An 11,070-nucleotide genomic window follows, 5' to 3' on the forward strand; every position below is an offset into this window, starting at 1 on the left:
TCTGGCCCAGTCAGATCCGACAGCATAGACTACAAAAGCAAAAGCTCAGGTTTGTAATTTCAAGCTTGTAATGTTCAGAATTTTATCTTATAATAAAAACCGCATTTTGGCGGTCAACATTCTCTTTTCAAATTGCAGCATACCAAATATCAAGAAAGAGGTGTTTGTTTCCATATGTGTCTGTTGGGGGGCGCTAGGAATTCACTGGGGAGCCAAGGGGGCGCCAGCCTGCAAAAGTTTGGGAACCATTGCTGTACACTGTTTGTATGTCTAATCTTGAACAGATTTGTGCTGAAAACAAAGATTTGTTGTACTTGTGCAATGACGATAAAGACCTATCCTATCCTATGTTGTCTATCTGTGTTGGCCGTGCGATGAGGTGGCGACTTGTCCATGTGTATCCTTTCCCCCGAGTGCAACTGGGATAGGCTCCAGCCCCCCACCTGCGACCCTGAAAGGGACAAAAAGATAGAAAATGGATGAATGGAACACCTACAAATATGCCATTTATGTAGACAGCTAAAAAATACATTTTACTTAAACATCTGTTTCAAAATCCGCACAAAATACGTTCTCAGGCTCAACAAAAGTAAAGACGGGTACATTCAACCCCTCAATGCAGGGGTGTCGAACTAATTTTAGCTCAGGGGCTGCATGGAGGAAAATTTATTCCAAAGTGGGCCTCAATGGTAAAATCATGGCATAATAACTTAAATATAAGGACAACTTCAGGTTGTTTTTATAAATGTATTTTACTTGGACCAAAAATAGAACAAGCGCATTCTGAAAATGTACAAAACAAAAATAATCCTCTGGACAAAACACTTCAAATTTGTTGAAAATTCTGTGGAATTTGGTCATTTTCTAAAACTCAATGAGCTTAGACTTTGTGTCTGTGTATCTACAAAGCCAGGATTTTTCATGTTCACGTATCAATCCATTGCTAACTCAGCATACCATAAGAAACAGAGGAAAAAACTATTCAAAAGGGTTAAGTTCACTTTTCTCGTGTTTGGCACAGACATTTTGGGGCAACGAGGGTGCCAAACGACAATGTGTTCAAAGTAAAATACGTAAAACCATGAATTGAGTAACGTGGACCCGACTTAAACAAGTTGAAAAACTTATTTGGGTGTTACCATTTAGTGGTCAATTGTACGGAATATGTACTGAACTGCGCAATCTACTAATAAAAGTTTCAATCAATCAATCAATCAATCAAAAAACGGCAGGTTTTAAGTTTCATGTGGGTTGAAGAGGAAGAGCCACAGTCCCCCTTTACTGTGTACCTCCTGCTTGGCCTTTGATTGATTGATTGAAACTTTTATTAGTAGATTGCACAGTACAGTACATATTCCGTACAATCGACCACTAAATAGTAACACCCGAATAAGTTTTTCAACTTGTTTAAGTCGGAGTCCACGTAAATCAATTCATGGTAAAATTCATGGCCCCAGTATAAACATTTTGCTTGCCTAACAGAATTGCTATTGTGACATCCAGTGGACACATATAGAATAGCAGTTTTTTTCGTTAAAAAAAAAAGCAGCTCAAGTTTATACTTGGCAAACACACCCTGTTGGCCAGATAAAACTTGTTCGCGGGTGTCATCCGGCCCGTGGGCCATACGTTTGACACCCCTGCCTTAATGGCAACAAACTGCTAAAAATGTTCCTGGTCTTCTGCTGTTATAGTTTTAAATAGCTCTAGAGAGTATTGTCACCACCTTAAGGAATTTTATTAGACTGCATATAAACATCCACTTGGAAATGTTCCTACTTATGTTGGCGACCCACCAGTTGAGAATCACTGGAACAGATAACAAGTTATAATATTTAGCTTGCCATTGTGTGCAGTGTACTTTTCATTTATCTGACATTTTCAGGAAAGAAGTTGGACTTCAGCCGAGAGGCGCTGGCCTTGATGCTGTACTCCTCCCTGAAGACTGATGAGGAAATAGTCCTTAATTGTGCGGACTGGGTGGAGTGGGATAGCGGAGGGCCGGCTACCACCCTGGCTGCTGTAGATATCGCTGATAGATGGATGGCAAGACTACACCCTTTCATTTTAGCAACCAACTTAGTGCTTTCCTGTCTGCTGCCATACAACAAAATGAAATATTAGACTCAGGCGGTTGTGAGCATTGGGCTGCGAGACCAGGTAAAGTGATCCATTTGTCGTTTCACCACAACTTTGTTGGGTTCGATGATAAAAGGTATTAATGATAAACCATTGTAATTTACAAAATGATGGTAAATCTGTTTTTGACACCAGCACTTTGATAAACTGACAGACCAGCGATACTTCTGGTTTACTGGAGAAGCAAAGATGCTTGTGTGCTAATTGCTAAATAGCTTAAATGCAAATATTTACATAAATACACATGAACGTCTTTCTGTAATCTAAATTTGTATAAACACATGGTTGTCTGAACATATTCAACTGTCCACATTAAACTTACAGGTTCAGAATAGAGTGATCGATTTATACCCGAATTGCGTATGACACGGAGGCAAGTGAAACATAAGAGCAACACATTGTTTTGTCTTTATTATTAAAATACACAAAAAAAAACTATACAAATTAAATAGGAGGAAGATGGTGTGTCTGTTTATTTTAATATTTGTTTAAATAAACCTTAAGTGTTTTCAGTACTTTAAGCACATTTAATTCAACATTGTTTCCCAATACGGCGATGAGCAGAGAGGAAGGGAGCAAGCAAACCAGAGGTCACCTTAGGATTTTGCTATGAATTTATTTCTTAAAAGGGAACATTATCACAATTTCAGAAGGGTTTCAGTGGCTTATTTTATTTTTCGAAGTTTTTTTCAAAATTTTACCCATCATGGAATATCCCGAAAAAAGGCTTTGAAGTGCTTGATTTTCGCTATCTGTAAATCCACCAGTCCATTTTCCTGTAACGTCACATAGTGATGCCAATACAAACAAACATGGCGGATAGAACAGCAAGATATAGCGACATTAGCTCGGATTCAGACTCAGATTTCAGCGGCTTAAGCGATTCAACATACGCATGTATTGAAACGGATGGTTGGAGTGTGGAGGCAGATAGCGAAAACGAAATTGAAGAAGAAACTGAAGCTATTGAGCGAATAGCTACTGAAGCTATTCGGCAATCGCCTTCTAACCAACGATTGCATCTTTTGACCACTGGGGCAACTCAAATCAGTCGATTGGTAATTGTTTGTTTGGCATTAAATGTGGTTGGAGGGAAAGGCTGGATGCAAATATAGCTACAAATGTACATACATCTAGCCTAAATAGCATGTTAGCATCGATTAGCTGGCAGTCATGCCGTGACCAAACATGTATGATTAGCACATAAGTCAATAACATCAACAAAACTCACCTTTGTGATTTCTTTGACTTTATCGTTGGAAATGCATCTGCTTTGAGTGTCGCAGGATATCCACACATTCTTGCCATTTCTGCCATGTTAGCATCGATTAGCATGCTGTCCTAATCGATGCACACTCCACGTAAGACAACTTGAATCCCTCCCTGATCGTGTTGTTACACCCTCCGACAACACACCGACGAGGCATGATGTCTCCAAGGTACGGAAAACAGTGGAAAAAATGGAAAATAACAGAGCTGATTTGACTTTGTGTGTGTAATGTGTTTGAGAAAATGGTGGATTGCTTCCCGTTGTAACGTCACGGGTGACAGGTCATCGCTCCGACAGCGAACAATTGAAAGGCGTTTGAATCGCCAAATTCACCCTTTTAAAGTTCGGAAATCGGTTAAAAAAAACATATGGTCTTTTTTCTGCAACATCAAGGTATATATTGACGCTTACATAGGTCTGGTGATAATGTTCCCCTTTAAATTCAATAGTATTTCGCACCTCCTTGATCAAAGTGATGGTCCTTGCAACTTTTTGGGCACCATGGTAGCTTATTTTTGCAACTTAAATTTTAAAAAACCACAGACTCACTAAAGGGTGGTATTATTTGGTCGGGTATTCAATTCTGACTACTTTGTTACGCATAGTGTTTGGCCACATTTTAACCAAGATAACAAACAAATATTTTCATTGTTATTATTAGTATTTCTATTTATTCTTACAGAGTGTGCAAAGCAGTAATCGGAGCAAAGGGTGGCTATTTTGAAGAAACTAGAATATAAAACATGTTTTCAGTTATTTCCCCTTTTTTTGTTGAGTAAATCTGTTCATTCATAGTTTTGATACCTTCAGTGACAATCTACAATGTAAATAGTCATGCAAATAAAGAAAACCTATTTTATGAGAAGGTGTGTCCAAACTTTTGGCCTGTACTGTCTGTGTCCTCATACTTTTTTGCGTACGTGTCAAACCCGATTGAAGCTGAGATAGGTGCCAGCACCCCCCGCGACCCCAAAAAGGAATGAGCGGTAGAAAAATGGATGGATGGATGGATGTCAAACTTGTTTAGATTGAGTGCTACATCGCAGTTATTGCCACCTGAGATGACCACTTGGAACAATAGATATGTATGAACATATATGTATAATCGCCTTGTAATATTATTTCACAATTGTCAATGCATTTGTTTAATATCTTTTTTAACTTGCTTTGGAACCACAAGTCAAGCATATATTGAAGTAGTTTATTTTTGACTTTAAAAAAAAAGTTTCTAAATGAACAATAATACTATTTGTTGCATTTTTTGATAATACTAAACAGAATGTAAAGTTAAAAAAAAAACGGTATGCCGTACATTGCGTACAGTCATTGAACAGGCTGCCAACCCATGTCAGAAACTGACACATATTTAACATTTAAAACTGCACTGAAACAGTGGTTGAAAACTAATCAGATATGCGCGCACATATGGATTATTCACTTGTTTTTATTCTTTTTATGTTTTTTTTTGTGTGTTTTTTTTGTCCATGGTCTGTGCTTATAATAATAATAATAATAATAATAATATTAATAATAATAATAATAATAATGGATTAGATTGATATCGCGCTTTTCTATTGTTAGATACTCGAAGCGCTCACAGAGAAGTTGGGACTCATTTTTCATTCACACCTGGTGGTGGTAAGCTACATTTGTAGCCACAGCTGCCCTGGGGTAGACTGACGGAAGCGTGGCTGCCAGTTTGCGCCTACGGCCCCTCCGACCACAACTATCATTCATTCATCATTCATTGACCGGTATGAGCGACATCGGGGGCAAGGGTGAACTGTCCTGCCCAAGGACACAACAGCAGCGATTTGGATGTCAATAGGTTTGGAAGCAAACCTGCAACCCTCAGGTTTCTGGCACAGCCGCGCTATGTCTTGTGTTTTATGTATTCTTTTGTATCATGACCTGTTGAATGTTTACTTTATAAACCTGCCTTAGGACAATGGATGGAAATTAGCTATTGTGTTTAACTCCGGCATATTTACATTGTTGCTCTATGTTGATGAATATGCATTTTCCTAATTCAAACAAATAAATAAATAAATGCAATTGCATGTAATACATGCCAAAATGAAAAGAACAAACACATTTAGTCAGAAAAGATAAGGTGTTTTATTGATGCACATTTTTTTCAGGCTTTCGAGGGCCACATCTGGCCCTTAAATTTGACACCTGTGCCTTACAGCATATTCTGAACACACAAAGACTTAGAGCAGTGGTTCTTAACCTTGTTGGAGGTACCGAACCCCACCAGTTTAATATGCACTTTCACCAAACCCTTTTTTAGTGAAAAACAACATGTTTTTTTTTTTTTCAAATTCAAGTCAAAGTTATGTTTTTTTTTTTTAATGGTGCACAAAGTGAACCGTGCATGAAGATCACCTTGTTCAAAGAGAAAAACGAACAAAATGCATGAACTCACAACAAATTACACACCTGCAAATCAGATGGAAAGTTAGAGGGAACATTGTTTGGGGGTATCCATAATACGCCGATAGGGAGAAGTTTTTATTTACACAATGAGTTGGGTGTGTCTCGACCTCCGCAGTGGAGGCTACGCAAAACCCTTGAAGCCGACTCACCGAACCCCGCGGGGTTCGATCAAACCCAGGTTAAGAACCACAAGTTATTCAATGTTGTTTATGGCTAAGTCCTTGCAGGCATGGACATGGACAATATATTCACTGGTATACAAGTATTACTTTCAAAATAAAGGGCAGAAGTTGTTTAACACAACACATTGGAGACAAACAAAAACACCACAGTCAAACTATGTTTGTACAGCCTCTTCAAGGCCTTCTCAACCTTGACATCTGTTTCATTAAAACAAAGATTTGACTTATGATTAGAAACCACATCCCACAACTCAGTTTCCTGTTTTTTATGAACATGTGTCCTGCATTTCACAAGAAACCAGCATTTGATTCTCTTTCAGGACTCACCTTAGAAGCATCAGAAAGTACATATGGCAAAGAAATCCTCTTGTTCCAGCAAATTCCAGCCACCCCGTGTTTGTCCGAGATTCTAAAGCCGAAGTGGAAGTCTGCTCTCTCCATCACTGCTGCTTATTCCAGCAGATGCCATCATGTCTGGTCTGGGAAAGGGCCACACTCCTTCTGAGTCATGTTGGAGGGAATTTAGCAGCCTGAGGTGTTTCCCTTTTACAGACATCAGTTTTTACCTTTGTCTATGTGTATTCTTTTCAGGGCCAAAAAAGGAACTGTCTGTGTGCCCAGCAACCACGCAAACCAGGATTGATCCAACAGTGAGTAACCTGATTCTAATAACTTTAGCGTATTTAAGTCAAATCATGTTTCATGTGCTTCTTTCAGCATTAGCATAGGAGGCTGTAAATGTTGAAAGTTGTGTTGCTTTTGCGTCCCGTAGTGTGCACGGACTGTAACACACCGGTGTCGATAACCCGATGTGTATCAGTATGACTGTGTGCCTTGCTGACTCATCAGTCATGTGGCGCTCCTCGTTTCAGTTGTTCCTGCTGATGGTCGACAGAAAACAGGTGGCTTTGGTTTTAGTGTGACGCCTACAATTGCGTGCGTATCATTCGCAGAGCATGCATGTGCGGGCTCTTAAACAAACACTGAGCCAGAAATTTTCCAAATGCAAGCATCTAGAACAGCAGTATCTTAAAACACTTCAAAGTAACCAAGACAAATGCTCCTTATGCTGCCTTTTGGCACTTGTCAAATATATCAGAACCCCATTTGAGTAAATGATATATTTCTGCACTATTGTACACATGCTATAACACGGCAGGCAATAATTTTGTACATGAATATGATTTATATCATACATACAACTTACTATTTGGAAAGCACTTTGACAACAACCACAGTTGGAAAAGTGCTGTCTATCAGAGTAGTAGGAAAACATTTTTAAGTTATTTAAAGTAAAGTTGATGTTACCGTGTTCATTTATTTCGAACATGGATGCAATTACAATGTAGTACATCACATATTTACAGTTTGACATTTCAACATGACTGAAAATGAGTAGGAAGAAGCAACAGTTTTTAGTCCTACACCTGTTCTCTGCAATTGCTGTCACATTTGTTTACTCTCTGTACTCAATCTGTAACACAGACAACTCTCCATCCATCCATCCACCCATTTTCTACCGCTTGTCAATTTCTGGGTCAAGGGGGGTGCTGAAGCCTATCTCAGCTGCATTTGGGCAGTAGGCGGGGTACCCCACGGACAAGTCGCCACCTCATCGTAGGGCCAACACAGATAGACAGAAAACATTCACACTCACATTTACTCACTTGGGCCAATTTAGTGTTGCCAATCAACCTATCCCCAGGTACATGTCTTTTGAGGTGAAAGAAAGCCGGAGTACCCGTAGGGAACCCGCACAGTCACAGGGAGAACATGCAAACTGCACACAGAAAGACCTCTAGCCTGGGGGTCGAACTCAAGACCTTCGTATTGTAAGGCACATGCACTAACCCCTGTTTTATTAGATTAGATTAGATAGTACTTTATTTATTCCGTCAGGAGAGTTCCTTCAGGAAAATTACAATTTTCAGCACAATCCCATTCAAGATCAGACAAACATTACAGGTAGACAGAACAGGATCGCTGACGGGTCTGCCGGCTTCCAGCGCCCCTTACAAAAAAGATGACATACAGGTAAACAAGGAGGGAGGGGGGGAGAAAAAAATAGAAGATTAAAATAAAAATAAAAAAATAAATAAAAATAAAAAAATTAATAAAATTAAAAAATATATATATATATATATATATATATTATTGTGCTGCCCGACAACTATCCAATAGATAAACCTCGGTGTTTAGATTATGGATTCCGGTAATGACTTCTCCACCAGGAAAGCTAAAGCCTGGAAAGCATGTAATAAAATTAATAGCAAATGTCACTTCAACCTGCCCAATTCACTCATCTAGACCTCTTCAAGTCGACCATCGAACCCCCTTCTGATGTACGACCCTCAATGCATGCCTTCACAAACGCCTTGACGGTTGCTATACCAACCTGCTTCAATGGGTACAAGGCTTGTTGTGGTAGTCCTGACCCACCTTGGATTATGGCAACCTACCTCGAGCAAGCACCCGTCTGAGCCAACGTCGTTTGCTGGTCACTGCTTCCGTGTCAAGACGGAGCTGATATCACAGCTCCAGCTTTGGAAACAATCTACCAAGGGTCACCTCACCTACCCCAAAGTAATCACACGGCACACTGGGATCCTTGTTTGAGAGCTGGGCTCTGCCATGGGTGACCCCGACTGCTGGCGGAGGATTGTGCAAGGTCTCTCGGCTACGGCCGCACATTAAGGATGATGATGTAAATATATAATCAATAAAGTTGACATGAATAGATAAGTTGCAATTCAAATAATTTGTTGAATGTGAGATAGATTGTAGATTAGGTGTCATTTTTCAACAAGGTACAGGATGTTTATCAATATTCTGTTTCATTATACTTTGTAAACACTTTGAGTTTGAACAGGGGCGGTTCGATCCCCCCTTCCGCTATCCTAGTCACTGTCATTGTGTCCTTGAGCAAGATACATTACCCACTGTTCCCAGTGCCACCCACTTACATAATGAGTTTCACAATGTAAAGCGCTTTAAATTACAAGAGAAAAGAGCCATATAATTCACTTCACTAACCGTTTCTGAAACTGGATCATTATAGTACATTGTTTAAATATTCACGTTGTATAAATACATCTTTGAGTCTTTATCCAGGGATAAGATTGTCTCGGTGCGCGAGAAGCATTTCGCCGCGTTTCGTGCTGACTTAGCTTAGCTCGCTAGTTAGCTTAGTTGTTAGCTGCTAACAAAGACGCAGAAGTTGCCGACACATCGCTGAGCAGCTAAATATCATCTTTGACCAGACTGTGGGGTCTTAAGGGCTCGTCGTCATGGGACCGAAGAGAACCCCAGCGGCGGACGAAAACGAGGACATTAAAAAGTCACTTCAATTTCTTTCACAAGACGTAAATGACATACGGATTAAACAGGATATAATTCTTAAACTTGTGGATGAAGTCACGGAGCTCCGTATGTGCATCCAGGAGAGGGATAAGAAGATTGGCGAGTTGGAGAGGAAAGTGGAAGATCTGGAGCAGTATTCTAGACCGAATGATGTGATTGTGACGGGGTTAAAAGTCAAACCCTGCTCATATGCACATGCTGCGGGGAGCCAGAGTGCATCTGGAGACCCGGAGGCTGGCTCGGTGGAGGAGCAGGTTGTGGACTTTCTGGCTTCCAGAGACATTCATCTGGACAAGAACTCAATCGAAGCGTGTGATCCTCTGCCTGCGAAGAGGGACGTCATGCCTGCTGTCATCCTGAGGTTCGTCAACAGGAATAGAAAGACTGAACTAATGAAACAAGGGAGAAAGCTAAAAGGCGCCAACGTATATTTGAATAATCACCTGATCAAAAGGAATGCAGATATTGCAAAAAAAAAGCCAGGCACTTAAGGAATCAAAACAAAATACAGAATACTTGGGTCACAAACTGTAAAATATTCATAAAACTGAACGGATCACCTGAACAAGCAAAAGTGCTGGTTGTTAGAGACATACAGGAACTGAAGAAATATGAATAAATATGTGAATTAGTGGGACAAGGAGAGTTAAAAAGTACTTCAACAAGTTCATTCAATGGCATACAATCAGTCCTCTGATATTACAGACAACATATTAACAATACAACAAAGGATTCTAGATTCCAAGATTTTTGAACTAAAATTATCTGAGTATACTGATCACAATTCATTAGACTTGGAATATCATCTCGATCCAGATAATATGTTTCCAGCATCTGACTCCATTAACTGCAAATACTATTCAGAAAAGGAATATAATAACTCAATAAAATCAAAAGGCACATTTTCAGTCATCCATTTTAACAGTAGAAGCATGTATGCAAATTCCAGTGCAATTCAAGACTACTTACAACATTTTGTGTATCCATTTAGCATAATTGCTATATCTGAAACTTGGTTTAATGAAGCAAAATGCATTGATTTTGAGATAAAGGATTATAATTTAAACTATTTTAACAGAACAAATAAAATGGGTGGAGGAGTCGCTATGTACGTTCACAAGAAATATAAATACAAAATATTAGAAGACATGACTGTATCAGTAAATGATATAGTTGAATGCTTATCAATAGAAATCATTAATGAAAGGAAGAAAAATATCATAGTTTGCTGTATATACAGGTCACCAGGTTCAAATGTGGAACTATTTACTGAGTGGGCTGAAAAAAACTTTCTCAGAAATAGTTAATAAAACAATATTTATTTGTGGGGATTATAATATTGATCACATGAATCCAAATAACCACATAGCAACAGAAAACTATATTATCAGGATGCACAGTATGAGTTTACACCCAACCATTACAAGACCGACTAGAATAACATCGCACAGTGCAACCCTCATCGATAACATCTTCACAAATAATATGCAGTCTTCAAACATCAGTGGAGTAATGGTCTGTGACATAACCGATCATCTGCCTGTATTCACAGTCTATAATGATGAGACCAGTACAGACCTGAATTCACAGCAAAAATATACTTACAAACGAGTTAGAACAGAAGACACTTTCAAACTATTAAACCAGGACCTAACAATGCAAAACTGGGATTGCGTGTAC

Source organism: Nerophis ophidion, linkage group LG05, assembly GCF_033978795.1.
Source record: "Nerophis ophidion isolate RoL-2023_Sa linkage group LG05, RoL_Noph_v1.0, whole genome shotgun sequence".
Classification (NCBI taxonomy): Eukaryota; Metazoa; Chordata; class Actinopteri; order Syngnathiformes; family Syngnathidae; genus Nerophis; species Nerophis ophidion.